At 37.2% G+C, this 25,788-nt stretch overlaps 2 long non-coding RNA genes and 1 pseudogene across 5 annotated transcripts; 2 read left to right on the forward strand and 1 right to left on the reverse strand.

Moving 5' to 3' along the window:
- The first annotated feature begins 1,578 nt into the window (after window positions 1-1,578).
- LOC131253111 (uncharacterized) lies at window positions 1,579-2,350 on the forward strand. The gene is made up of 2 exons (XR_009174925.1): window positions 1,579-1,907; window positions 2,080-2,350. It is a non-coding gene; the product is annotated as an uncharacterized LOC131253111 (long non-coding RNA).
- On the reverse strand, window positions 1,870-1,989 carry LOC131254420 (U2 spliceosomal RNA; annotated as a pseudogene).
- A 107-nt stretch (window positions 2,351-2,457) lies between the features above and the next one.
- Window positions 2,458-4,957, forward strand: LOC131253110 (uncharacterized). 4 transcript variants are annotated; one of them, XR_009174921.1, is made up of 5 exons: window positions 2,458-2,718; window positions 2,836-3,261; window positions 3,979-4,209; window positions 4,315-4,639; window positions 4,813-4,957. It is a non-coding gene; the product is annotated as an uncharacterized LOC131253110 (long non-coding RNA). The 4 variants fall into 4 exon arrangements; XR_009174922.1 differs by having other exon boundaries at window positions 3,979-4,201; window positions 4,306-4,639; XR_009174923.1 differs by having other exon boundaries at window positions 2,836-3,235.
- Window positions 4,958-25,788: the final 20,831 nt, after the last annotated feature.

Here is a 25,788-nt window from a genome sequence, read left to right on the forward strand (position 1 = left end):
CTTTCTTAAGTTTCATGGAAGTTCTGTATCCATCTGAAAGTCAACCATGCTCGGATGTCCACTGGAATTGCAGCAATCACATCAATTTGCAAATAGAAATTGCTGACAAATGTCAATTGTGTTGTGTGGGTGTAGAGATGCAGGATGGATGTTTAGAAACTCCTAAAATCAATGATAAAACTGTTGGTAGCCCAATGAGAAGTGAGGTGCCGCTAAACAGTGCTTTGTCAATTAAGAGCAGTCTACAATTGGGTGGGAAAATGATGCAATTTTTAATGGATCACAGTGCAACATTACTGAGGTGCACTTCTAGAGACAAATGTAATAATGAGAGGGGGTATGATACAACTAATAACAAATGGTAGTGATACAAGCGGTCTGCTTCATTCAATTCGAGGAGAATAGTTCTCCTCTTCCATCTTGAACTGATCCCACCTTCATTTGTGTCACTACAGTTTTAACAATCAAGCATGGGAACAATGGTGCTGATATATCTGACATTGAGAGTCAAGCAGATCAGCGATGGGCTTGTTCATGTCTAGACAAGTGCTATAAATGTTTCCATTATTAGAATTTTCTATATTTTGGGGTTCTTTTCCTTGCTCATATATTTATGGCTGTTAATTGTTAGGAGTTTCTCATTGCTGGATGGAGCTTTGCTATATGTGGTGTCTAGACACTTACAGAGGCATGGTTTGAACTTTTACATACAGAAAATGAGAAATTATGTTTTTGTTGTAAAAAAAAAATGTATGCATTGGGATCTTAGCCATTTCGCAGTCTTTAGATCTAATTACTTTTCTTTGATTTCTTCACTCAATATCTCATTTGTGTAGAGACATTCTCATTTCTGGCCATGATTTCCTTCAAGATTCTTTTCCATCTCATCTCTTTAGTTACTCAACATCAGTGCCATTTGAAATCAGATCAGTCATACTACAATGCTGATGATTGTATATTTGATGTTTTGTATCTTTCATGCGTGATACATACATTCTCATTTCTGGCCATGATTTCTTCAAGATTCTTTTCTTTCTCATCTCTTTAGTTACTCAACATCAGATGCATTTGAAATCAGATCAGTCCTAAATTTTCTCTGAGCTCATTTGTTACTACAATGTTGATGATGGTATATTTGATGTTTCATATCTGTCATGCATGATCCATTGATTTAGTATGCATTTTTCTTGACCCTGTTTTCATTAGTAGCTTTGGTTGAGATGAAGTTTTTGGATATTGGTCCTCCCTAACAAATGACAGATTCGGTTCTCGAAGTGCAAGCATAACTACTAAAAAAACAAAGGCAACAGAAGCTTTTTTTATGCATTCCTTTTACTCCGTGGATGCTGAGCAGAGAAAGTTAAGGACTGAACCACTCGAACCATCTTGCATGCCATTTAGCCATGGGCCAAAAAAACATGGGCGTATCCATAACTCGGGCAGGCCACACAAGTAGGAACAGTTAAGAGGGGATTCCCACCCTTGATTTTAATAGAGGGCCCACCATGTTGTGTATGCCATCCCATCTATTGATATAAAACACCTGCCCCAAATGATGGCACACACACAAACAAATAAAAATAAAAATAAATAATCATGCCAATCTAAAACTTGGGTGGACCTCGACACAAATCAGTGGTAGGTCCCCACTCTATATACATACATGTGTTTCACCATACTTACACCTTTTACACCGGGGGGTTGAATTTCTTCTTATGTTTATATTACCATAACAAAACTTACTGGATCCCAAACATCACAAGAAATTATTTTCACAATAAAAATATCATGGAATCCATGTCTTGCATCCAAAAGCCACAATATCTCCTTATGTTGGTGCAGTTTCTGTGCACCTTAATCATTTTCTCTTGAAGGTCAAAGGAGATGGGAGATGTTATATATCTACTGTAAGTTTCTCCTTCCACTACCCATGCAACTGATAAGAACAGATGCTATACTTGATCTTAGCCAAAAGGCCTAGAAAAGTATTTCTCCACTCATAAAAGAAATCAATGACCAAAAGAGAGCCAGAAATGTATTTCTCATGCAATAGCTAATTACGCAATTTGTTGAATGCAGATATACACGGAGAATTGGGTAAATTCACCTGGGCAACAGGAAGACAATTCATGGCAGGCTTTTGTGTTTGTACCGAAAGATAACTGGTATATTGCAAAGGCAAGTTCCATGCCCTTAAAGTTCTCATTTTCGTACTTGGGAACTATTAGGTGATCTCAAGTTAATTGGAAACTAACATCTTTGTATTACAAGTTCAACTTGAAAACTAACATAATTGGATTTTGGTGTTGCCTTCATTGTAGAACCAAGGAAGTTATTTGCAATTTTGTCATTTTCACTATGTCTAATGGATTTTTGCAATTCAATTAATTAGTGCATCTAAATGCAGTCCAAACGTAGCCAACATAAATTCATTAATTGGGTTCTTGTTTTCAATAGGTTTGCTGGTAATTTACTCAAGGGGCAGACAGTTGGAGTGATTGGAGCAGGTTATATTGGATGAAAGAATAAAATCTATTGTTTCTATGTTTATTTCTAATTTAGTTTATTCTTTGATGCACTTAATGATTTGTTATTGATGGCCTTGATACATGAAATCTAGAAACTCCTGCATCAAAAACCAATGAGAACAGATGGATAAGAATGAAGTGCAGCCAGAAGGTCCTTCCTCTAAAGACAATGGCCACATCAAAAGAACAGGTGGTCTTCATCAATTCAACTTCTGTGATTCTCTTTTACTCAGAACTAGTCTTTGCCTTTTTTTTCTCTTTTTAAAAAATTCCTGCAATTTTTTCATCTTGGTTTTTTTCTTTTAAGCTATAGATGCCTTTTTCTCATCTTTGTGGTGACTAGTCAATGGTAAAAAAAATGAAAATCTGGTCAAAGACTCCATGCACAGAAGTTGTTTCTTGAGGGGATTGGATTTTTTCCTTGGAGGTTCATCAAGCTTAAGGTACAGAGCTTTGTAATTTGGTCTGGCTTGTTGTGAAAAGTTTAAGGTCTTTTGTGACAATCAATCAATAGGCGTTGAGCCTTCCCTCATAGTTAATATATGAATATGATATGTATGACATTAGCTGTTCAACGCATCATTTGGAAGTTTTTACTCTCATTCCTTTATTACTTTTCAGATGTAAGTCAATTTTGGAGGGAGTTACAATCATAGCCCTCTGGTATCTATTGGACTGTCAGACTGATTGGCCATGAACGTAGTAAGGTGGGCCCACAATTTCCCAACCTAAGGTTTGCTGTTCTTGTTTTATCACTTTATTTATGCTATTGTTATCCAACATCTGTGCTATTTTCTCTACATGTATCCCAAGTCAAATGTTACATTTTACACATTCATGAATCTGAATGGTAATTACATAATAGAAAAGCAAGTAAAAAAACCAACCTGAATGCAGGAAGTTTAGGTTAGGTTAAGAGACCTGGAAATGGATAGGGAAAACATTAATTTTCTTGTCCAATTATTATATTCCAAGGATTAGATGACAAGGCATCCAAATTTATAACCTTAGCTTCTAGTTGCTAGAAGATTATCTAAACTTTATAAAGAAATCATAGCAGTCACTTATATGGAGAATTTGTCTTAGACTATTCTTGGGCTGATGCTACTACAACTATGATGCTCAATATGCCTAATTTGAATTGCAGTCACTTGTAGTTCTAGTTTTCTTCATCAGATATTTGTACACCATATTTGTGGCTTGAATTTGTGCTTTCTCCATTTTCTTCTTCTTCTTCTTCTTCTTCTTCTTCTTCCTCTCTCTCTCTCTCTCTCTCTCTCTCTCTCTCTTTTCTTTCTCATATTGCTTCTTAAAGATTAGTTTTTGGTTCTCATTACAAGCATTTTGTTGATTGTAAAAAGAAAAGAAGAAGAAGAAGAAAATAATAAATGTGAGTCACATTGTAGCTGATATTCGATGTTTCCATGTCTTTTGACTTGCATGGTACAAGTTTCAGCTGATTCTGGACATTCATGGAAGAAGTATGGGTCGATATACGTCCAGGATGAACCTTTGAGTGTGATTCAACCAGTTCCTTACCAGACTGCAAATGGGGCACTACGCATTCTATTACAATCAGTTGAAGCTATAGGTAGAATTTGTAAGTCGAAATCAATGGAAATAGGGGAATTGTCAGGGCAAAATTCAAGTCGAACTTGCCACCCAAATCAATGGTACCTGTGTAATTTCTACCTGCATATTTAATTTGATTTCCCACCTTTTCATTGGTTTGTTTGGAGATTCAGTTTTTGAACCTTGTTTCTTTTTGTCTATGCAGGGGAATAAGGCGTGGGTTTTCATTTACCCTAACATGTTCTATCTCATTCGCGGCCTTGAATGGAAAGAGCAGACAGTCCCTCATAATGTTGTTCTGTTTTCTCTACCGCCCCACCCAACACTTACACATCTGCCATAGAAGCCCTGCCAACCGTGAATTTGGCAGTGCACTCAAGCACACCCAAAATAACCTTTTGATTCTGTGTATGGTATATACTATGATCAATGTTCAGTATTTTGATTGTGTTGTGGTTTTTTAGGTTGTATTGTTCGAAGGTTGGATGCTTGGTTTCAAACCTCTACCAAACGAAGTCCTCAAAGCAGTTAACCCACAGGTTAGCCATTGAAAAAGGGATCCAGCACTCACATCTATTTTATATTGCATGTACTTGGTTAGTGTATTTTTGCAAAATGCATGTTTATTGTTAGTTAATCAATTTGGCTTTTATGCATGTTTATTGTTAATTAATCAGTTTGGTTTTTACTCATATCATACTTCATATTCCAGTTGGAGATCATAAACAAAAAACTTGAAGCTTATTATGATGCATGGGATAAGTTCATACAGTCGTGGATAATTATCAAGATCAAGGACCCAAGCTACGTCTTTCGGTGGTGGTTGCAGGTTTGTAACATTTTCATAAATGGAAGTTCTGACAAGGGAAAAATTAAATCTAAATTCCTCTATTTTTCCATCTTGCATCAAGACAATCATCATTCTCATGGCTGCATTTTTTTAAAACTTTGTCGTCTGTATGACATTGCAGGCCGAGGTTGCTAGGAGGGTGGAGGGCAAACCTGATATGTCTGATGAAGAGGTATGTTTCTTTATCTGACATTTTCTTCTATCTTCTTTTAATCTTGCCTCGTATCCCCTAATTATCTATACTTAGGCTCATGTAATTACCATTCTTCCTACAAATGGCCGATTTTAACTTAGACCTCTCTATTTAAATAACAAGGTTTGAAAACTTGAAACCTGATTCGTGACTTGACAAGTCCAGTCAACTCAAAACCTGATTGAGTCCTCAATCGAGATTTTTTGGGCGAATTGAGCTGACCGGGTGATATTTTTGAATGCCCTGTCAAGATTCTCAACAAGTGTCCAAGGACATGGCATATACAAAAAGTGAGAACTATTGTGGTGTTCCTTTTCTGAGCCTGACCTGTAACCCCCAAATGGATAAAAATGTTCTAATCAATCACTGGGATCTGATTGGTGGAATTTTTGGCATATGGTCAATACATGGTAGCACACCATAGATGAATGTTCTGGATCACATGCATACGTGCCATGTTTGCTGAGATTGAGTGCTTGATAATTAACTTAGATGTTAGCATTGGATGCATTCTCTTTGTTATATATGGTGGGTAGAATTCTTTAGTTATTTTGGTTGTATATCACTTCCAGGCCTTCCCTACCACTGATATAGCATGTTTTATTGACACTGATTTTGTTTTAGAAACCGCATGCTTCATATGTATAATATTTTTTTTGTTTATGCTGTAAAAAAGCAATGTTATTGACTTTGGTGTGATTTCAAAATAGACATTTGTAGTTCCTGTTCTCTTGATTTTGTTCCTTTTTTTTGTGCCTGTTCACTTGGCCTCTGCATCAGTGATGAGGGGGTCACTTGATGCCTTCAATTGCTTTGTTTCTTTCTTCTACTTAATGAAACTGTTATCCTTTAAAAAAAAAGGATGACCCTATGGGAAAAAGTGATTGTGCCAGAAATTGTACACAAAATATATTTAGCTTAAGCTGGAATGTCAAAATCATGGGATCCACTTTAGATGGGTCATGAATAAAGATTATGCTGAGCCAATGTCCTTCTTACTGATCAGTAGACATCCAATGAACGGTTAATTTGAAAAATATTATTCTCTCCTAACCTGATGAACAACTGTCAATTTAATCAGGGGAGGTAGTTTTGCGCACCATGGTCTAATTGATGAGTAGGTGGCTCACCATGGATCAGACTTGTGGATTCATTTTATTTTTATTTTTTTGTTGGGCTTGGGTTCATGTAATGACCCTGAAAATTTTGTGCTAATCTTTCCTTAATAGCTTTTTGGGGTAATTAGCACTATACTCGATTGCTTGTGAAATTTGCATCAATCACTTTAAATTGTATCTGCATGACTCAAAACTTTTAGATTAGTTAACGCTATGTTACTCTGAAATTTGGGATTCATCGCTAAAGCTAGTTGCTCTTGGGATTTTTTGGAAGTTTTGGATCGGACCTAGACAGCGCGTCGAAAGTCCGATAGCGATGATCTTAGGCTATTGCGGTCATCATGTTGGGCTTGACCATCACCTCGAAAATCAAGTCCATGTGATGTTCTGGGTCGATTTGTTTGAGTTCGGAGTGAAGAGTGTGAGAACGGTTGGAAACTTAATTAAGATTTTATGAAATCTGAGTCGTGTCGCTTGCGCGATGATTTTAAGCAGTCTGACCGTTGGATTCTGACCCAATTTCACCCTCTGATCAGGGAAGGTGGCTCAGGCATGTCCTTGTGCTTGTGGATCTGATCGAGATTCGGTGACCGTTGAATTGAGTGTGGTCCGCCACGGCTGATCTGAAGATCCGGTCGGTATAAAAACTCAGCTTGACATAGATCCATGGTCAGTGAGCTTAAGTCCGACCTTTCATGGTAATAGGCCCACCGGAAGTGCTTCGTTGGATCGTGAGTGGCCGGTTTTGGTTATACCCTAAGTATACCTTGGCCTTGGGGTTATTTTCATCAATATTAGGCCTATTTATAGACCTTAAAACCCTAGCTCTCTTTTCCATACGAATTTCCTAACCCTAGCTAAGAAAGAGAAAGGAAAAGAGAGAGAAAGTGAGAGAGAAGTTGGTGAATCATCTTAGATTCTTTCCTGTTCTTCTTCATCCTTAAACCTTCACTTTTGAATCGTTATTCCGGCGATTCTGAGTTCTTCTTTAGGTAAGTTAACCTAACCCTAATCTGTGTTAGAGCTTAGAATAGTCTTTGTGTGTTGTAGCTCATTTCTGTTCTTGCTTTAGGTTATCTTGTCGCCGTTGACGAAGACATAACGCCTGAAATCAGTTCGGTGTTCTTTTCTGGATTAAGGTGCGGATTTAATCGTATAGGTTATGGTTTTCAAGGCTTTCAATGCTGGTGAATGGTTTATTCTTGCTATGGATGAGATTTCACATGCCAAATGTTGTGTTTATGTTACGTTCCTGATATGCATATGTTACATTGAGATTTGCGTATTCCATGTGTATGTATAAAGTACCGTATGCGTACAAAATATGAAGTTGTGATTGCCATGATTATTTGTCGTATGCGTATGCTAACTGTATGTGCGACAACTCCTTGGTAAAAGGAATTGTCCAAATGTGTGTATTTCAACATACGTCATGTATGGTGTATTATGTATTCTAAGTGTTTGTAGAAATGTCTGAATGATCGAAAGTGTGATATATCAACCTAGTATGGGCATTGAGAAGCGATTCTCAACTCTCCCACTAGTGTGTATGATTTCCTTCATGCAAGTTACATTCCTTGTTGATTAAGTTCAAGCATTACTTGTGCTTACATTCATGTTAAGTTGATATTCTTTAAATGCTTACGTACTACATAATTTGAGTTGTTGTTCCATTACTATTCTAAATTGCTGATATCAATATCTGTTATAGTGGAATGTATGTGGGACTATGCATTAGTCCAGAAAATCGGTAATCGACCTTAAGTTCGTGACTGAGATTGCTTTCGCCACGAAGGACGTGATTAGACGAACCCGAGTCGTATTAGAGTTGTCGGCAGTGGTTTGGCCACGTGGAGTGTTTGCGCACTCTATGTCGTTCAAGCCAACGTGCGCTCATGCTAGTCGAGTTTGTCAAGTAACCCGATTGTCCGATGTATGTTTACCATGTATGGACGCTACTGTTTGAATCTAGGGTACCCAACTTACCAATGAAATCCTATTAACCACGGTACCTTAATCCGCTAAGACTCATGAGTCGGACATGGTGGTATGGGACACCATGGTCGAGTTGTCGGCCTACGCTGGGGCGACGAGCCTCCCCGTAGTGACCAGTGAGCAACTAAACTCGTGAGCCGATTATGGTGGTATGGGACACTATATTCGTGCTGTCGGCCTACATTGATTGGTGACGAGCCCTTTGTAGTGACCTCGAGCATGCCTGGATACCGCATTGAGGTGACGAGCCTTAGTGTAGTAACGAAGGTATGATGGGCGTGCATTGATTGGTGACGAGCCCTTTACAACGACCTAAAACCATATAATGGTATGAGATCATAGGACTGACGACCCTAGAATGGATCACTGTTTGGATGGTGATATAAGGAAGGTATCTTAGCTTCCCAATCCTGTTGTATGAAAATGACTAATAACAACTTGGTAATCATGTTCATGCACCGCATTTGCATGTGCTTTGTATATGTGGCGCACTTTAAGGCGATGTCATGCGTAACGTAAGATGAAGACGTCGAGGGTATACGCGTGAGGGCACGCATCATTTTTTATGCATCCTTGCATTAACAAGAGTACTTAGGACATGTTTAATTGTTCTGCTTTATCATTACTACTTGATTGAACTGATAACATGTTAACCTGTGCTTTATTGTTCCACTGAGTTGATCACTCACTCCCACGTTCTGGGGCGGTGTTAAACACCTACCAAACTCTGTCTTAGCTACAGATGTTGATGAGACCTCTGAAGCAGAGCGGGAGATCGAGGATGATGAGGCTGCTTTCTCTTTTATACAGTTTTCAGACGAGTTCTAGTGAGCCTCGTTCTAATGCGCGGGATGCTGGGATTTCTTTTAGGAATTAAATGATGTAATTTGATACTTGTAATTTTGATAGTAACACTTGAAATACGACCTGGTATGTATATGTACTTCAGGGATTCGCACATGTACTCACATGTATTTCTTTAAGTCTACCACTTGCTTTCTTCACTTATCCCTGAATTATATTTGCTATTTGGCTTAATCTATTCCATGTTTTATGCACTAATACAGACAACATACATCCATCATTAAATATATTGCATAAGTGATGTTTTGGAACTCGGGAGCTGAGTTATGCTCGACCCCCGAATTTCAGGGCGTTACAGTTCAGGTCAACACCTGAATGGTTTCTCAGACAAGGCCTACCTAGTTCTATTCCGATTTGTCTTCTCTTTCTAGTTGAATAGACTAGCAGACATGTTTTAATCTGAGAATTAGCTGCTCTAATTCTCAAGCACTAGTTGTTTCTGTCTTCTCTTTCTAGTTGAATAGACTGGCAGACTGCTAGAAATTACTTCCACACTTCATTTTCCAGTTGTTTCTAATTTATGGTTGGGCTTGTCTTCCTATTTAGCTCTATGGTCTTTTATGGTTGGTTTTCAGCTTTTTTGAATTAGATATTTTATATGATTATAGGTCCTGTTGCTGGTGACATGTTCCACTAGCAAGCAACAATTATGGGACCAACAAATAGCCCGTTTACAGGTGGTGTATTTTTGGTAACCATTCACTTCCCACCAGCTTTTCAGCTTTTATGTATGTTGTGCCTTCATTTACCTCTAATTGTAATCGACTGGGGATCCAATATTAGACATATGGGACCAAAAGGCTATGATGATTATGATGATGGTGACAATGAGTGAATTTACATTTGGATTTTCATGTAACTAAGGTTTGCATGATTACATTCTCTGTCTTTGAAACATGAAATTTGTAAGCCATCAGGGTGGATTGGAAGTTTTCTTGGCCCATTTGGGTGAGGTTCTTCAAAACCTTCAGGGTGGCTTGGGTAATGCAATTAGAAAGATTGATGCATTCTTTGAGGTTAGGCTTGGGTAAGTATCCTTTTTCTTTATTCCGATCTATATATTTAATTTGTTCTTTATATTCTTTGAATTTGTAGTCGTGGTTCGACCAAGTGTTGTCTAAGGCAACTCTAAGCATTTGAAGGAGTGCAAGCGATATAAGGTTGGAGTACATATAGTTTCGCTAGGCATGGTATTAACAGATTTGCTTCTAAGGTAACTTTGGTGGCATTTCCAAATGCCCTAATGCCTATAGCTTTACTTCCGAAAATTAATGTATTTTTGATGAGTTCTGCAATCATAACAGTGCAACTGTTTATTTCTTTTCTATCAATCTTTAAATTCCCTATTAGATATGGACTATGATTTTCTTGAAGTTAGAGCCATGTCTAGTTGATACTTGCTCAAGTTCTAAATTGAGTCTAAATAACTAGCTATGGACTATGATTTTCTTAAAGTTAAAGCTATTGTTCCACAGCTGATGGCCTCAAGTTTATGAAGGTGCAATTCCCTTCTTATAATTCTTCTAAAAATGTCAACAGTGGCCAGATTTGGTGTTATCTATTAATACCTTTAAAGTATATGGATCTCTAATAACTTCAACTTCCAAGAAGCATTTAATTTGGCAGGGTGCTATTGATTACTCAAGCATGACGGTTATGCGCATTCTTTTAGGTGGATGTTGCATGTGGGAGGGTTGGAGCTGCATATTTCAGATTCAAGCATCTGGTACGTCTCTTGTCAAGAATGCACATGTGTAGTTCATCAAATAATACATTATGTGATATCATGTGCATTATATCTATGTTGTAATTTCTCTCATGTATTTTGCTTAAAATCCATGTTTATGCATGATTCTCATGCATTGATATGGATTTGGGCCAAAAAAAGATCGAAATGGAAAATTTGAGAAAACAGGGGAAATTTTCTTTTATAAAGTATTTGGGGCCAAGTGGTTAGGTATTTACTCCATTAAATTTGCTCAAAATTAATGGAGCAGACGCGGATGTGCGTCGGAGCTATCCAGATGAGCGGGGGTCCCTGGAATGTGGGAACCGCTGTTATGACCATGATGAAGCTGTCCATTTCCTATGGACAGCATTAGAGGGGCCTGCCATTTCGACAGGCCGTGTTTATGTATTCGTTCGAAATTAATGAAACAGCCCCGGATGTGCGTCAGAGCTATACGGATGAGGAGGGGTCCCTGGAAGGAGGTAACTGCTGTTATGACCATGATGAAGCTGCCCATTTTTTATGGACAGCATTGGAAGGGCCTAGCCATTTGTGCTGGATGGCCGTGTTTATATCTGTATTTATAGGGACCATACCCTTAACCTAAACCAAAACCTATATCCTAAATTCTAAACCCGAACACATTCTCAAATCCTCTAACCTATAACCTAAACCTAAAACTTATAACCTAAACCTAAACCTTAACCTAAACCGTTAACCTAAACCAAAACCTATAACCTAAACCCGAACCCATTATAAAATCCCAAAACCTATAACCTAAACCAAAACCAAAAACCTATAACCTAAACCCGAACCCGTTCTCAAATCTCAAAACCCAAAGCTAAACCTAAACCTAAACCTAAAACCTAAACCTAAACCTATGACCTAAACTCAAATCCCTAAACCTAAATCTAAACCAAAACCAAAACCTAAAACCTAAACCTGAACCCATTCTCAAATCCTAAAACCTATAACCTAAACCTAAACCGTAACCTAATCCTATAACCTAAACTCAAATCCCTAAACCTTAACCTGTAACCTAACCTAAACCTATACTTATAACCTAAAACTATTCCCAAATCCCAAAACCTATAACATAAACCTAACCTTTCCCTAAACCTATAACCTAAACTCAATTCCCTAAATCTAAACCTAGACCTAAACCTAAACCTATAGCCTAAACTCAAATCCCTAAACCTTAACCTATAACTTAACCTAAACCTATACTTATAACCTAAAACTATTTCCAAATCCCAAAACCTATAACCTAAACATAACCTTTCCCTAAACCTATAACCTAAACTCAATTCCCTAAACCTAAACCTACACCTAATCCTAATCTCAACTCCCTAACCTAAACCTAAACCTAAACTTGAAAACCCAAACTTAAACCCAATCCCGAACCTAAACCCGATTTCCTAAACCTAAACCATAACCCATTCTCAAATCCAAAAACCTATAACCTAAACCTAAACCAAAACCAAAACCAAAACTTATAACCTAAACCCGAACCCATTCTCAAATCCAAAAACCTATAACCTAAACCTAAACCTTAACCTAAACCGTTAACCTATAACCTAAATCAAAACCTATAACCTAAACCAAAACCAAAACCTATAACCTAAATCCGAACCCATTATCAAATCCCAAAACCTATAACCTATAACCTAAACCAAAACCAAAACCTATAACCTAAACCCGAACCCATTCTCAAATCTCAAAACCCAAACCTAAACCTAAAACCTAAACCTAAACCTATAACCTAAACTCAAATCCCTAAACATAAACTTAAACCTAATCCTATAACCTAAACTCAAATCCCTAAACCTTAACCTGTAACCTAACCTAAACCTATACTTATAACCTAAAACTATTCTCAATTCCCAAAACCTATAACCTAAACCTAACATTTCCCTAAACCTATAACCTAAACTCAATTCCCTAAACCTAAACCTACACCTAATCATAATCTTAACTCCCTAACCTAAACCTAAACATAAACTTGAAAACCCAATCCCAAACCTGAACCCAATTTCCTAAACCCAAACCATAACCCATACTCAAATCCAAAAACCTATAACTTAAACCTAAACCTAAACCAAAACGAAAACTTATAACCTAAACCCGAACCCATTCTCAAATCACAAAACCTATAACCTAAACCAAAACCTATAACCTAAACCCGAACCCATTCTCAAATCCAAAAACCTATAACCTAAACCTATAACCTAAACTAAAACCTATAACCTAAACCAAAGCCCAAAACCTATAACCTAAACCTAACCTTTCCCTAAACCTATAACCTAAACTCAATTCCCTAAACCTAGACCTACACCTAGTCCTAATCTCAACTCCCTAACCTAAACCTAAACCTAAACTTGAAAACCCAAACTTAAACCCAATCTCGAACCTGAACCCGATTTTCTAAACCTAAACCATAACCCATTCTCAAATCCAAAAACCTATAACCTAAACCTAAACTTAAACTAAAACCAAAACTTATAACCTAAACCCTAACCCATTCTCAAATCCAAAAACCTTGAACCTAAACCTAAACCTTAACCTAAACCGTTAACCTATAACCTAAATCAAAACCTATAACCTAAACCAAAACTAAAACCTATAACCTAAACCCGAACCCATTATCAAATCCCAAAACTTATAACCTAAACCAAAACCAAAACCTATAACCTAAACCCGAACCTATTCTCAAATCTCAAAACCCAAACCTAAACCTAAAACCTAAACCTAAACCTATAACCTAAACTCAAATCCCTAAACATAAACCTAAACCTAATCCTATAACTTAAACTCAAATCCCTAAACCTTAACTTGTAACCTAACCTAAACCTATACTTATAACCTGAAACTATTCTCAAATCCCAAAACCTATAACCTAAACCTAACTTTTCCCTAAACCTATAACCTAAACTCAATTCCCTAAACCTAAACCTATACCTAATTCTAATCTTAACTCCCTAACCTAAACCTAAACCTAAACTTGAAAACCCAAACCTAAACCCAATCCCGAACCTGAACCCAATTTTCTAAGCCTAAACCATAACCCATACTCAAATCCAAAAACCTATAACCTAACCCTAAACCAAAACGAAAACTTATAACCTAAACCCGAACCCATTCTCAAATCACAAAACCTATAACCTAAACCAAAACCTATAACCTAAACCCGAACCCATTCTCAAATCCAAAAACCTATAACCTAAACCTATAACCTAAACCAAAACCTATAACCTAAACCAAAGCCCAAAACCTATAACCTAAACCTAACCTTTCCCTAAACCTATAACCTAAACTCAATTCCCTAAACCTAGACCTACACCTAATCCTAATCTCAACTTCCTAACCTAAACCTAAACCTAAACTTGAAAACCCAAACTTAAACCCAATCCTGAACCTGAACCCAATTTCCTAAACCTAAACCATAACCCATTCTCAAATCCAAAAACCTATAACCTAAACCTAAACCTAAACTAAAACCAAAACATATAACCTAAACCCGAACCCATTCTCAAATCCGAAAACCTATAACCTAAACCTAAACCTTAACCTAAACCGTTAACCTATAACCTAAATAAAAACCTATAACCTAAACCAAAACCAAAACCTATAACCTAAACCCGAACCCATTATCAAATCCCAAAACCTATAACCTAAACCAAAACCAAAACCTATAACCTAAACCTGAACCCATTCTCAAATCCAAAAACCTATAACCTAAACCTATAACCTAAACCAAAACCTATAACCTAAACCAAAACCAAAACCTATAACCTAAACCCGAACCCATTCTCAAATCCCAAAACCTATAACCTAAATCTAAACCGTAACCTAATCCTATAACCTAAACTCAAATCCCTAAACCTTAACCTATAACCTAACCTAAACCTATACTTATAACCTAAAACTATTCCCAAATCCCAAAACGTATAAACTAAACCTAACCTTTCCCTAAACCTATAACCTAAATTCAATTCCCTAAACATAAACCTAGACCTAAACCTAAACCTATAGCCTAAACTCAAATCCCTAAACCTTAACCTATAACCTAACCTAAACCTATACTTATAACCTAAAACTATTCCCAAATCCCAAAACCTATAACCTAAGCCTAAGCTTTCTCTAAACCCATAAGCTAAACTCAATTCCCTAAAGCTAAACCTACACCTAATCCTATTCTCAACTCCCTAACCTAAACCTAAACATAAACTTGAAAACTCAAACTTAAACCCAATCCCGAACCTGAACCTGATTTTCTAAACCTAAACCATAATCCATTCTCAAATCCAAAAACCTATAACCTAAACCTAAACCAAAACCAAAACTTATAACTTAAACCCGAACCCATTCTCAAATCACAAAACCTATAACCTAAACCCGAACCCATTCTCAAATCCCAAAACCTATAACCTAAACCTAAACCTTCACCTAAACCTATAACCTATAACCAAAACCTATAACCTAAACCCGAACCCATTCTCAAATCCCAAAACCTATAACCTAAACCTAAACCTATAACCTATAACATAAATCAAAACCTAAACCTAAACCTAAAACCTAAACCTATAACCTATAACCTAAATCAAAACCTATTACCTTTCCCTAAACCTTAACCTAAACCTATAACCTATAACCTAAATCAAAACCAAAACCAAAACCTAAAACCTAAACCTATAACCTATAACCTAAATCAAAACATATAATCAAAAATAAAACCAAAACCTATATCCTAAACCCGAACACATTCTCAAATCCTATAACCTATAACCTAAACCTAAAACCTATAACCTAAACCAAAACCTATAACCTAAACCAAAACCAAAACCTATATCCTAAACCCGAACCCATTCTCAAATCCAAAAAACCTATAACCTCAACCTAAACCTTAACCTAAACCATTAACCTAAAACCTAAATCAAAACATATAACCTAAACCAAAACCAAAACCTATAACCTATAACCTATAACCTAAACCCGAACCCATTATCAAATCCCAAAACCTATAACCTAAACCGAAACCAAAACCTATAACCTAAACCCGAACCCATTCTCAAATCCCAAAACCCAAACCTAAACCTAAACCTAAACCTATAACCTAAACCCAAATCCCTAAACCTAAACCTAAACCTAATCCTATAACCTAAACTCAAATCCCTAAACCTTAACTTATAACCTAACCTAAACCTATACTTATAACCTAAAACTATTCCCAAATCCCAAAACCTATAACCTAAACCTAACCTTTCCCTAAACCTATAACCTAAACTCAATTCCCTAAATCTAAACCTAGACCTAAACCTAAACCTATAGCGTAAACTCAAATCCCTAAACCTTAACCTATAACCTAACCTAAACCTATACTTATAACCTAAAACTATTCCCAAATCCCAAAACCTATAACCTAAACCTAACCTTTCCCTAAACCTATAACCTAAACTCAATTCCCTAAAGCTAAACCTACACCTAATCCTAATCTCAACTCCCTAACCTAAACCTAAACCTAAACTTGAAAACCCAAACTTAAACCCAATCCCGAACCTGAACCTAATTTCCTAAACCTAAACCATAACTCATTCTCAAATCCAAAAACCTATAACATAAACCTAAACCAAAACCAAAACTTATAACCTAAACCCGAACCCATTCTCAAATCCCAAAACCTATAACCAAAACCAAAACCAAAACCAAAACCTATAACTTAAACCCAAACCCATTCTCAAATCCCAAAACCTATAACCTAAACCTAAACCTTAACCTAAACTTATAACCTATAACCTAAACCAAAACCTATAACCTAAATCAAAACCAAAACCTATAACCTAAGCCCGAACCCATTCTCAAATCCCAAAACCTATAACCTAAACCTAAACCTATAACCTAAACCAAAACCTATAACCTAAACCAAAACCAAAACCTATAACCTAAACTTGAACTCAGTCTCAAATTCCAAAACCTTTAACCTAAACCTAAACCTTAACATAAACCTATAACCTATAACCTAAATCAAAACCTATAACCTAAACCAAAACCAAAACCTATAACCTAAACTCGAACCCATTCTCAAATCCAAAAACCTATAACCTAAACCAAAACCTATAGCCTAAACCAAAACCAAAACCTATAACCTAAACCCGAACCCATTCTCAAATCCCAAAACCTATTACCTAAACCTAAACCGTAACCTAATCCTATAACCTAAACTCAAATCCCTAAACCTTAACCTATAACATAACCTAAACCTATGCATATAACCTAAAACTATTCCCAAATCCCAAAACCTATAACCTAAACCTAACCTCTCCCTAAACCTATAACCTAAACTCAATTCCCTAAACCTAAACCTACACTTAATCTTAATCTCAACTCCCTAACCTAAACCTAAACCTAAACTTGAAAACCCAAACTTAAACCCAATCCCGAACCTGAACCCGATTTCCTAAACCTAAACCATAACCCATTCTCAATTCCTTAAAGCTATAACCTATAACCTAAACCTAAACCTAACCTAAACTTATAACCTTTCCCTAAACCTTTAACTTAAACCTAAACTTAAAACCTAAATGTATTCTCAAATCCTTAAACCCAAACCTACACCTAATCCTAATCTCAACTACTTAACCTAAACCTAAACCTAAACCCGATCCCGAACCCAAACCCGATTTCCTAAACCTAAACCTTAACCTATAATCAAGTTTCCAAAAGCTATAACCTATAACCTAAACCTATAACCTAAACCTAAACCTTAACCTAAACCTAAACCTAAACCAAAACCCATAACCTAAATCTTAACCTGTAACCTAAACTTAATTATAACATATAGCCTAACCTTAACCTAAACCTATAACCTAAACCTAAACCAAAACTTATAATCATATGGTGAGATCATTTCTTTTGTGTCAATTTCATTCCTCTTTGAGTTTTTTTTTTTTTAATTCATTAAGAAGAAAAAAGTGGTTATACGTGATGCACTTCTTTCACTGTCTTTCTTTTCCCCAATGGGCATTCTAATTTATGAATGACATGACTGTTTGTAGGATGATGTAATTTTAGTAGCTGTTGAAATTTCAGGGTGAAGTCGAGCACATTTCTCTAATGAAGCCAAAGATTTGTATTTTCAGCATTATTGTAATTGTAACTGTAATTGATTGTAATTGTAATTGATTGAATGAAGGATTGTAATTGTAATTGATTGAATGAAGGATTGTAATTGAATGAATGAATGATGTAATTGATTGAATGAAGGATTGTAATTGAATGAATGAATGATTGTACAGGTAGTAATTGAATGAACAAATGATTTAATTTTTCAATGTACAAAATAGCTACGGATATTGACCGTAGCCACTAATCAGACAGGTGTAGCCTTTTCAATTTTGGCATATTGCTACGGACCTTCAGCTACAAATAAGATCCGTAGCTGTTTGAAGTTTTTACTACAGATATAATTGTTACGGATTATATCTGTAGCTATTTAATCTATAGCTACGGATTAAATCCATAGCCACTAATCAGACAGGTGTAGCCTTTTCAATTTTGGCCTATTGCTACGGACTTTCAGCTACAAATAATATCCGTAGCTGTTTGAAGTTTTTGCTACAGATATAATTGCTACGGATTATATCTGTAGCTATTTAACCTATAGCTACAGATTAAATCCGTAGCAATAGGTTCCGGACCTATTGTTATGGCACCTACGACGATGGTCGTGTTACGGACTAGCTACGATTTAAGTCCGTAGCCATAGGTCTATGGCTACGGATTTTATTCGTAGCCTTTGCCCCTTTTTTTGGTAGTGAACTAGTCGAATAGATCATCAATATAGGGAAGTGGGTATTAGTTCCTGATGATGACTCTGTTGAGCTCACGATAGTCTGCACAAAGCCGTAACGAGTCATCCTTGTTCTTCACAAACAATATCAGGGCTCCCCAAGGCGAACCACTAGGACGAATGAAGCCTAACTCCCAGAGCTCATCCAACTGCTCCTGCAGTTCCCTCAACTCCAACGGTGTCATCTGGTAGGGGGCCTTTGAGATAGGCGTGGTACCGAGTACCAAATCAATCTGAAATTTCACTTGCCGATGTGGCGACAAACCCGAGATCTCCTGAAACACATTCGGGTACTCATAAACAACTAGCAGCTGCTCAATAGACTCTACCACAGAATCCTCAACGACAGAAACCATGAAACTAGATAACGGCTCTCCTCTGGGCTCGGCGACGAACTAGCATATTGGCAAGCTAGGAATGTGAAACGTAACTATCCTCGCAGCACAGTCTAAGACAACACAATACTCCGTAAGCTAGTCCATACCCAGAATAACATCAAAGCCTGTCATCGGTATCACGAGCAGATCGATGGGAAGAAAAACTTACCCACTAACACCAGGCAAGAAGGATAGTGACGGGTCAACACAACAGACTTCCCCATGTGAGTCGAAACTGCCAAGGCTTCAGACACGAACTCTAATGGAATACTGATCGATCAGCAAAACTGCTCGGCCACAAAAGAATGGAAGACACCAGAGTCAAATAAAACATGGGTGACACAAGCAGAAATAAAAAGAATACCCTTGACGACTCCGCCGGTCGTTGACTGCGGGTCCTGGCCTGGCACCTGCTGCGCAGAATAAAATCAGCCCTAAGCAGGTAAGGGGAGCAAACCAGAAGGCTGCGGGTCCAGATTCTGTGCCCACTGAGCTGCGATACACACTCGACCAATGGACTATACATATGGATATCCCCTCTACTGCTACTGCTGCTGCTGTCTCTACTACTGTTGTCTCTGCTGGGGAGGTCTACCTGGCTACCTCTGCTGCTAAGGAGGAGCCCTAGGAGTGGCTAGTGGAAGCTGCGCTCTCTGCTGCTGCTACTACTGAGGAGGATGCAACTGCGGTGGCCTCTACTGCTGAATGGGGAGAGGGCACTCATGCCTCCGATGCCCGGCCTATCGACAATCGAAGAAAACATCAGAAGATGGAGCGGATAGCGGTGCTAATGATGATGATGGAGCGGTTGACTGAGCCGCAGGCTACCAAAACGCTGATCTGCCCCTCCACCTCTACTGACAGTGCTGCTTAGAACTGCTAGCTGTTACTCTCTTCTTATGGTTTCCACCGGAACTCTGCTCTCTCAATCTCTGGGTCATAACCTAGTCCTCCTCATAAGCTAGTGCCCAATGAACGACTTGGTCAAACGTCTCCAAACAATGCCCTACCACATGGCTACGAAGGGCAGGACACAAGCCAGTCACAAAATGACGAGACCTCATCTTCTCATCACTGGTGAGATGAGGAGAAAATCTTGACAAGGCCAAGAAACGGGACTCATACTAAGATACTGACATATCACCTTGAATTAGGGTCTCAAACACGATCACCCTTTGAATCTGAACATGCTCAGGGAAGAATTTCTTGTCGAAACAGACCACGAATTCCTCCCAAGCCCAAACGAAATCTGGCCCGGCTATCCTAGATATGGACGACCACCAATGACGGGCCTCACCCTAAAAAAGATAGGTCTGAAATGGCCAAGCTATATGTCCTAGAGGGGGGGTGATAGGACTATGACAAATTTTAAGATAAATACAGCAGAAATATAGAAAGATAGAACTGAATAAATAAATCAATTCACACTGCTGAATGCTAGCTCAAAATATTGATTGTTCTAAGGACAAACATGCACCATAAAAATGGTAAGGCAACCTTGCTAGAACAAATAGAGAAACTGAAGCTCAAAGTAATAAAGAGATAGTAAAACTATAATGTTGAAATGTAAATCTAAATTATTACAACATTCCCCACTATGCTTGAAATGTAAAATTTACAACATTCACATTCACACATACATTCCACAATTCTGAATGATAAAAGATAGGAAATATAAATCACACATCCACAACACAAAGAATTATAGTAGTTCGCTTGTGTGTTCACCAACTGTTAAACAACAGCCACATAGAATGCTACACCACTCCTAATATCCTCACATAGGGGATATTAGCGTTCACTATCAAATAGGTTTTCACAGGTTCACCCAAAACCTTCACAATTGTGTCTTTTTCAAAGGGCTTACACAATTTAAAAACCCTCACTTCTGAGTTTTCTGGCTCTCTTCAGATAACCAACAACTTTGAGATTTTTCTGGCTTAACCTCAAATAAAACCAAATAATGTAAATTACATAAATTGTAAAATACCTAATTTTCTCCTTCGTTGTAGCAGCCTAGAAGAACCAAGTCGGAGTAGAGATTTGAATGTCAAAGTTCAATGTCCAATACTCACTTTATAATGGTTCTAGGTTTTAATAGATTTTAAATTAAAACAAAAGGGCTAGCTCTAATTGATTTTGATTCCAGAAAAAGGAAAACAACAATTCTTCTTTTCAGATTAGATTAGAATACAAAAAAAAAATCAATTAAGAAAGCTAAAGAAAGAAAATATTAAATATGCACACTTAGCTTATATGGAGCACTGACTTATCTCTTAGAAGGCCGAATTAATTTAGCTTGAAGTTCTTTAATTTCCATCTATAATTCTGAGATTCGTGCTCTATTTATAGGTGAGAAAATCACACCTTCGACTGGTCTAAGGACCTCTACGACTAGTCGTAGAACTAACACATATTTGAAAATTCGGGCGCGATAAGATTTGACAGTTGCACAACTGGTCGTAGGTCTCCTTCAACTAGTCGTAGGATCCCTTCGACTGGTCATAGGTGGCCGAATTTCAACGCTGTTCTTTGAGTCGTAGGTCTACAACTGGTCGAAGATGCAATCGACACTGTTCCTACGATTGGTCAAACAGTCCCCAGGACTAGTTGAAGCCTAACAGAAAATTTTTGATTTTTGTAACAAACTTACGACTGATCCAGGAAATGTTTAGATAGGTCGAAGTAGTGCTAGGACTAGTCGAACAAAGTCCAAGACTAGTCTTAGAACAGACCAAACTCACTTATATAAAACATATGAATTATATATCCAAAATGGCCTACTCTAAAGGTCAACCTAAGGTCAGTTATACCTCAATAGTGAAGTATGGACATTGAAACTTTAGAGACGAGTAACCTTTGAAAGTAATGGAGCCTGAAGTCTTGATGTCGTTTAAACTTGAGAGCCTTTTGAGATCTTGAGATTGAACTTGAAAGCTTCTTGAGATCTTAAGGTTGAACTTGAAAGCTTCTTGAGATTCTTGACTTGTGAACAGTGCTTGTCAACCTAAGTTGATCTTGAGTAGAGCATTGTTCTTCAAAGATGCAAGCTTCATAACAATGTCTTTGGCACCACAAATTTGACAACACAAAGGGCTATAAACTATGGCACTTACAATCTCCCCCTTTGTCAAATTAGTGACAAAACACACTTTCAAGATATGTTACATAACACAGAATATCTGATTAAAGAATCATGCACCAGTTGTTATCAACCGGCATCCTGCAAACTTGTAAATCAATATTATTCAACATACAGTCCACCTCTGCACACCTCTGCTCACACCTCTGCACATACTCCCCCTGAGTAACATACTCCCCCTGAGTAACATACTCATAAAACACTATACAATACAATGCTACTCCCTCCTCATGACAACATCCATATCCATATACATATCCATAACATATCTATACTCTCCCTTTTTGTCACAATAGGACAAAGGAAGTACAGAACAGTTGGATGAGGAGAAATAATCAATGAGAAATATGAGAGGTAACTACTCAAAATATGAGAACATAGCATAAGCAACACACATAATTCATAGACTGAGCTAAGTTAAAGAGAGTGACAAACTCAAAACTAGTTAAGAGTACTAAAGTTATTACAGACTAGTAATCTTAAAAATACTAATCTGACCCAGATGAAGGAGCAAGAATGGAAGGATCAAGTTGATGCATGCCTTTGTTCAAGCGCCTAAGATATTTGTGCATATATTTGAACTGTAAATCATGGGCAACAGACATGTTTTCCATCTTAACATTTAGATTCTCAACTTTATCTTCCAATGCACTCAGACGTGCATTAAATGAAGAAGGCTCATAATCTGGATCATTTATAGAATCGAACTCAAGTTCTTCAAAAATATTATCCATGTTAATATCATCAGGAGGAAGATCACCAGCTTCTTCCTCATTTCAGCTTCAGCACTGCTAACACCATCACCTTGGCCAGGAAGGAAATCCAGCTTCAACTTATTGATATTGGAATTGTTAAATATCAGATGATGAATAGGGGCCTCTCCAACCGGCATGTCGACTGACATATGTGTAGCCAACACAGTCATCAAATATCCAAAAGGAATGTCACTGTGACCAGGATGGAATCGAAACTAAATGATGAAGTGACAAATCAAGGATGGTAAACAAATGTTAACACCTCTAACAACAGAATGAAGAATACGAACCATGAAGGACGTCAATTTAGATTTATTATCCAACGGAGGATACAAATTAGAAACAAAGATTTTGTGAAGAACTCTGTATTTGGGTAACAAATACGTTGAGGGAAGCGCATTCCCTTTATTCGTCCATTGTACATCCAAATTGCATAAGTCCTTAGTCAGCATACGTTTTTCAGCGACAGAGGGTTTATCAGATAAAGTATGGATGGGAATACCCTCATCATTCACTGGAATATCCATAAGGGCTGAAATCAAATGACGATCAACTTCAAATGGCCCTTCTCTTATGGAGATAGAAAAAGTTAAATTTTCCAGTGAGAAAGCACATATGCATGCAAACATGGATTGGGCAATGGACCAATATGCTGGCCCACCCCAAAGCAATAAGTTATTCCAACCTATAGATTGGAGCATAGGAAAAATATCAAAAGGAGCAACATGATTAATATCAACTGGATGCTCAACAATAACATTACACAATCTGATGTCCCAAACATAAGATGGATCGTCCTCAGGAGCCCTAAGATGACGCTTAATGATAGGGGCCGATCTGGAAGAAGAAGACGGACCATGGGACGTTGATTTTCTTCCTCTAGAAACCATATGCAACAAGGATTTCAAGAATATAAAGAGTTGCAAAGGATTGAGAAAAGGATTTTCTCAAATCATATTTTTCAAAAGAAAAACCCCAAATCTTAACTAAATTCGAAATAGATAACTCCAAGAGAGAAGTAGAAGCAATCTATACACAAATCTATAAGCAAAATGCAAATGAAGCACTAACCTGGAAGATTTTGGAAGATGGGTTCGACTAGTCGCGTGTTGGCTCGTTGGAGAGTGAAGTTGAAATAAAGAAGAAGATGACTTCCCTCAAATTTTAAGTGAATCCACGCGATTCATGACTAGTCGTGGATATACACGACCGGTCGTAGCACGACTGGTCATGGATACTCACGACTGGTCGAGTACAGGCCAAAAAATCTGATTTTTGCATATTTTTCAAGATTTGAAAACTAAACTAGCAAATATATACACTATGATACAAATAGGCATAATTAATTATTTTAAAATGCACATGCCGAGATCAAATTTTATTTTGTTAAACCTGCTTTTGTTGAGCGGTTTAGTGAAAATATCAGCACGTTGATTCTCAGTAGGGATTCCAAAGATGTAACCTTTTCTTCAACTAATTCCCGAATGTAATGAAATCTAATATTAATGTGCTTAGTACGAGAATGTTGAATTAGATTTTTTGAAATATTTATGGCACTAGAATTATCACAATATAATAACATAGAATCATGTTTAATTCCATAATCACTTAGCATATGTTTCATCCAAACAAGCTGTGTACATGCATTACCAGCTGCGATATATTCAGCTTCAGCTGTTGAAAGTAATATAGAACTTTGTTTCTTGCTAAACCAAGAAACTAAACAGTTTTCGACATAAAAACAACCACCACTGTTTGATTTTCGATCATCAAGATTACCAGCCCAGTCAGCATCCGAGTACCCAGCTAATTGAACACTAGTCTCATGAGGATACCAAAGACCGAGATTAACAGTACTTGCGACATATCGTATAATCCGCTTGACAGCAATCAAGTGTGACTCTTTAGGTTCAGACTGATATCTAGCGCAAATACCAACACTTAGAGCGATATCGGGTCTACTAGCAGTTAAATACAATAGACTACCAATCATACTCCGATATAATTTCGGATCCGCATTTTTACCTGCAGAATCTTTTAAGAGTTTCAAGGTTGTACTCATAGGAGTATCAAAGTTCTTACCATTCCAAATCCAAATCTCTTAATCAAGTTCATAGCATATTTAGATTGAGAAATGAACATTCCATCAGGTTTTTGTTTTACTTGCAACCCAAGGAAATAATTCAGTTCCCCACCAAGCTCATTTCAAACTGAGATTCATCAAATCTGTAAACTTAATAGTCATGTCAGTATAGGTAGATCCATAAATGATATCATCAACATAGATTTGTACTAATAAGATGTGATCCTTATATTTTTTAATAAACAGAGTTTTATCAACACATCCCATTTCAAAATTATGGCTTAATAAAAACTTTGTTAGTTTCTCGTACCATGCCCTAGGAGCTTGTTTTAAACCGTAAAGTGCCTTTTTAAGACACTACACATGATCGGCATTTTTGGGGTCTTCAAAACCCATTGTTTGTTCAACATAAACTTCCTCATGCAGATCGCCATTTAAAAATACCCTTCTCACATCCATTTGGTAAATCTTAAACTTTTTAAAATACGCAATGGATATAAAGAGTCTAATTGATTCAAGACGTGCTACTGGTGCAAAGGTTTCATTATAGTCAATACCTTCAATTTGAGTGTAACCTTGTACCACTAGTCTAGCCTTGTTTCTAATTATATTACCAAGTTCGTCAGACTTATTTTTAAAAATCCATTTGGTTCCAATGATGTGTTTATCTTTAGGTCTAGGTACGAGATACCAAACATCATTTCTCATAAATTGATTAAGTTCTTCTTGCATCGCA

Source organism: Magnolia sinica, chromosome 8 (genome assembly GCF_029962835.1).
Source record: "Magnolia sinica isolate HGM2019 chromosome 8, MsV1, whole genome shotgun sequence".
In the NCBI taxonomy this organism is placed as follows: Eukaryota; Viridiplantae; Streptophyta; class Magnoliopsida; order Magnoliales; family Magnoliaceae; genus Magnolia; species Magnolia sinica.